The 5347-nt window shown below is 45.1% G+C and overlaps 1 long non-coding RNA gene across 1 annotated transcript in view; it reads right to left on the reverse strand.

Moving 5' to 3' along the window:
• The window catches only part of LOC107121098, a 45356-nt gene extending 44769 nt beyond the window's left edge, over positions 1 to 587 (reverse strand). The window contains exon 1 of the long non-coding RNA XR_001482848.1: positions 526 to 587. This is a non-coding gene — a long non-coding RNA (uncharacterized LOC107121098). The remainder of the gene's footprint in view (positions 1 to 525) is intronic.
• Positions 588 to 5347: the final 4760 nt, after the last annotated feature.

A 5347-nucleotide genomic window follows, 5' to 3' on the forward strand; every position in this document is an offset into this window, starting at 1 on the left:
AATATATTAAACCCGGTGACAACCCCCCCCCCCCCAACCCGGCCGGTTTCCTGCGAGAGAGGAAAAGGCGCTCCTCCGCAAAGCGTCCCCCTCCCCTCTTTGCAAGATCCCAAAACCGTGAAGAGAAGTTAAAAGTTTTTAAGAACTTGGCCGGTCGTTGCGACGGCAGAAGGCAGCCCCCCGCCCCGCTCCGAAGTGCAGAGACGGCAGAAGAGCTCGCCATCCTTCTCCGCCTCCCAACTTCCCCACCGGAATTTTCCCGTGACGGAGAAAGAAGGAAGGAAGGAAGCACCTCCGAAGAGAAGGAGTACCCCCCCCGACACTTAGTATATGCCCCCCTCCAGCCACAAAATGGCGGGAGGAGCTTGAAGTGTGTTTATTTCACCACCACCCCTTTCGTTCCTCAACTCAGTTTAAGACGGTGAAAGTACAAAGGAAGCAGGAGAAGGGGGGGGGGGGGAGGTTAACAAGCGCTCCCGCTTTTAAAAAATTCAAGACCTTTTTTCCCCCACCTCGGCCACTCACCCTTGCCTACAGCCGTCTCGTCCTTTTAAATCCCCTCACTTAAAAAAAAAAAATAAAGAAAGAATTCCTCAGGGGTTGACTGGAACGGCCACAGAGCATGCGCGGAATCACGGGGGCGCGAGCCGTTCCGGCCGCGGGCCGTCAACGAAGCATTGGAGGGAGGGGCGCCAGGCTGAGGCGGAGGGAAGGTCCGAGCGGATTGGCGGATCTCTTGAAGAGCGGGGGCGGGGCTTACATTCGGTAGGGGGCGGGTTCTTGGAGAATAGCTTCATAAACAGTACACTAATTGTAACACTTTGGTCATGAAGTGATGGAGATGACTGCAGTCCTAAGGATGCTTTCCTGAGAGTAAGCCTCATTGAATAAAACATGGCTTACTTTTGAAGCAACCTGTTTAGGATTATTCCCATCCCATCAGAGCTGGTTTAGGGGAGCCTGGATAGACAGTGGCCAGGAGCCTCTGGTTGCCCACCCACCACCAGGCCCCTCATGCTTCCTTTTCCACTATGCTAGCCCCCCCATATGTCCATGTGCATCCTTCTCCCCATATGTCCATGTGCATCCTTCTCATACCCACAAGCTGTCCCACCACTCATGTGCAGTTGCCTTTGCACACCCTTTGCCAACAACATCCAGTAGTCCCTGCAGATGATTACCAACCTCCAGGTGGGGCCTGGAGATGCCCCCAGAATTATGGTTTTACCATTGAGATGAAGGAATTCGTAGAATGCTGTGATGTCATTTCTAGGTACTCAGCTGGAAGTGACATCGCAACATTGTACAACATTACTGCCCAAGTCCCTGCCCCAAAATTCTCCCATTCCACTGAGGACTGTAGAGCACAGGTGGTACAGTACTTGAAGCAAAAAGATGGGAAAGGGTAAGAAGAAAGGTAGCAGGAGAGATGTGTGGATGGGGGTGGTCAGCAGCAGTGGGCCCCACCAAAGCCTTGGGCCCTGGCACCTGCCCCACTTTAGGGTATGCTGACACCAACCCTGGCTCTCACCAACACTGTCAGTGTGAATAGTTAGGATTACCATTCATGTTATTGATTGTACTGTACTGTGGCAAACAGCTTGTGTTGGAGAAAGCCCTTTCCAAATTATTAATATAAGCATGATTAATAATGCTACAGTACCAACTTATGCTTAGCAAAATCTTTTTCAAATTATTAATACTACTGGTAATATTGTGGCAAGTGCTGGTGTTTAATAAAGCTTTTAACAAATTACTAATATTGATGATGATACTTCATCAACAATTTGCATTTATGAAAGTTCTTTCTGAATGGTTAATGGTAATATTGATCATGTTTGGCAAAAGCTAAGGTTTAAGAACTTTCCAAACTATTAATATTAATAACATGTCAGAACATATCAGGAACATATCCAAAGGAAAGCTGCATTAGATTTAGATGAAAGTGGAGTTAAAAATCGGAGTTAACATTTGGATATTAACAATTTGAGATATATGACCCCAGATGGCTGAAAAAAAGTGAAGACTTGAAATGACTACAGATGAAGGTTAAAGCAGAAGGTGCCAAAGCAGGATTACATCTGAATATCAAGAAGACAACAGTAATGACTGCTGAGGAATTACACAATTTTAAGGTTGATGATGAAGAAACTGAAGTTGTTTTTCTATTCTTTGACTCAGTCATCAGCCAAAAGGGAGGCTGCAACCAAGAAATCAGAAGGTGACTGAGAATGAGAAGGGCAGCCATGAAGGAGCTAGAAAAGACCCTTAAGTATAAAGATGGGTCGCTGCTGACCGAGAAAATTCATACTATAGTATTCCCCATTACTATATATGTGTGTGAAAGTTGGACAGTGAAGAAAGCAGCCAGGAAGAAAGTGGATTCATTTGAAATGTGGTCTTGAAGGAGAGTTCTACGGATACTGTGGGCCACAAAAAAGAAAAACAAGTGGGTTCTTGTTCAAATCAAGCCTGAACTCTCCCTGGAAGCTAAAGTGGCTCAACTGAGTCTATCGTACTTTGGTCACATTATGAGAAGACAAGAGTCATTAGTAAAGACAATAATGCTAGGAAAAGTTGAAGGCAGCAGGAAAAGAGGAAGATACCCCAACATGAGATGGGTTGATTAAATGAAGGAAGCCAGGCCCTCAGTTTGCAAGACCTAAGCAAGGCTGTTAACAATAGGACATTTTGGAGGACATCATAGGGTTGCCATAAATCGGAAGCAACTTGATGGTGCATAACACATCAGGAACAACATATATTTAGGAAAGTCTTTTTTCAAATTATTAATGCTAATATTAATAATGATTCACCCACAGCTTGTATTTAAGAAAGGCTTTTCCATATTATAAATACTGTTGCTTTAGTGACAGTTTGTATTTAAGATATGTATACATATAAGTGCCGCCAAGTCAGCCTCATAGCCAGGAATTCTTCGGGGGCCCTCTATGGTTTTCCCTTGTATGGACATGGCCCCGCCCCCAGTGTGCCTGGCGTCCTCCCGTCACTTCCGGGTGACGTGTGTGCGGCGCGCGCACAAGACGCCAGCCGGGAGCCCCCCGCTCCCGGCGAAGATACACTTGGCAACCCTAGGATCAGTTGTAAAAGCAGGAGATCCCCAGGCCCCACCTGGAGGCTGGCAACCCTATCCGTTCTCAGCTTTGCCACACATGCCCCAGCAGCCATGCCTGACCAGGACTCCTGGCCTAACGTGGTTTTCTTTTTAATAAACACTTTATAACTTTAAAAAAAAGGAAAGGAAAATGCTTCCAGTTTTTTCCAGACCCAGATGGTCGGGATGGATTTCAGCCCAGCTGCCCTCAGCAATGCCCTATGCAGCTCAATGGGGCTGCTCTGGAGTAACCAGCCCCATAGCCAGGTCTTGGAGAGCTCTCCAAGAGCCAACTTCCTGGCTGGAGCTGAGGCTTGCTGGGGACTCACTGGGGCTCTGAGGACTCATTGGTGCTGGGGCTCACCCCTAATCCATAGTGTGGTGTATTCAATGCAATGGAAAACTGTGTTTGAAATCACTAATTGAAACACCATGTAAAGCTTCGTCCTGGGCAAGAATCCTAATCATTCAATCCCTATTGGTAGCCCAGGAAGAGCTGACCAATCACCTACCATCCAGTTCCCTGAGCGGGAACGTCTGTGATTGGATGTTATCTTGACAATCCTATTGGTTGTAATGTACAGTAGGGCTTGGCTACATTAGCCGGGAGAGTTTAAAAAGAAGCACAGCTACAATGCAAAAGCTGTTCTGGTTATTCTGTTTATGGTTGTATTTCGCGTTGCTCAATAAAGCTGAATCATTAGCTGAAGTCACTCTCTGACTCTTTGTTAAGTAGTCGACTTAACACATAGAGAGCAGAGCCCCTAAAGCTCTACTGAAGGCTATGGCCCTGCATCAAGTAGCAACCAACCAGCAAGGGGCTTTCAAGGCAAGTGAGAAGCAGAGGTGGTTTGCCATTGCATTTCTCTGCAGGGTCTTCCTCAGTGGTCTGCTATCAAAGTGCCCACCCTGCTTAGCTTCCAAGATCTGATGAAATTTGCCTATACCATGCCATTCCACACTGCTTGTAATTAAGATACATGTTTCTGAATTATTAATACTAATATGAATAATGACTTGGCAACAACTAGTATTTATTTAGAATAAGAGATATCTTTGAATAGCGAAAACAACATTGTAAGCAGTGCAGTCCAAAGGTTAGAAAGGTATTTTGTGTTATAAATGGGATAGGGTTGTAGTAAAGGAGGACAGCCTTTTTCTGATGTAAATGGGATTCTAATTCTACTTTCTGTAAAACATTTGGGATGTTATCTTTTATTCTTATGTATTATGCTGTTTGTATAGCATTATTTTCTAATTTTCTATTTCAGGTATATATCTCTTTTTGCATTAGTAGTAGTATGTACTAAACAGTTTTCACTTCATTGTTCATTGTATATATTATACTGTTTTTATTGCATTGTCATTGAATTCTGTAATCCATCATGAGTGTCAATGAGAAAGGTGGACTATAAGTGAAGTAAACAAATAAAATATTTATATCCTACCTCCCTTCCCACAATTAAAGGAAGAAAATAATGTATATAGTGAAATAGTGCTACCTGTTTTGTTTTTTCTTTCTTTCACTTTAAATCTATGCTATTTTAAATTGTTTTTAATTATTCTGTACATTTTCATTGGAGCTGCTGTGGCTCAAGTGGTTAAGATGCTGAACTGCAGGCTGTGGAAGGTCAGTAGTTCAGCAGTTCGAGACCCAGGTTGCCGCATGACGGTCTGGTTCCAGCTCCTGCCAACCTAGCAGTTCGAAAGCAAGAAATTGCAAGTAGATAAATAGGTACCTGCCAAGGAACGCTCAAACTATTGCACAATTGCACTCATATCACACGCTAGCAAGGTCATGCTCAAGATCCTACAAGCTAGGCTTCAACAATACGTGGATAGAGAACTACCAGAAGTACAAGCTGGATTTCGAAGAGGTAGAGGAACTAGAGATCGAATTGCCAACATTCGCTGGATTATGGAGAAAGCAAGAGAGTACCAGAAAAATATCTACGGCCCCGGTCACACGGGCAGGAAACTGCGGGGGGGAAGCGTGGCTGTTTGCCCTGGGGCAAACTAACACGCAGTAAAGCGATCATACCTCCTGTGGAGGTTCTGTGGAGGTACCGTGGAGCTTCTGTGGTTACGGAGAGGCGTCGATCACAACACATGCCTGCGCGCAACGAAGAAGCGCGCGGCGCGGCGAACTAGTTTTCTTGTTTTGTGTTCACTACGAATGCGCATGCTCCGTTGGGTGCATGTGCGCAACCACGGGGACTTGGGGGGAAAAAA

Source organism: Gekko japonicus, unplaced genomic scaffold (genome assembly GCF_001447785.1).
Source record: "Gekko japonicus isolate JY-2015 unplaced genomic scaffold, Gekko_japonicus_V1.1 scaffold344, whole genome shotgun sequence".
Classification (NCBI taxonomy): Eukaryota; Metazoa; Chordata; class Lepidosauria; order Squamata; family Gekkonidae; genus Gekko; species Gekko japonicus.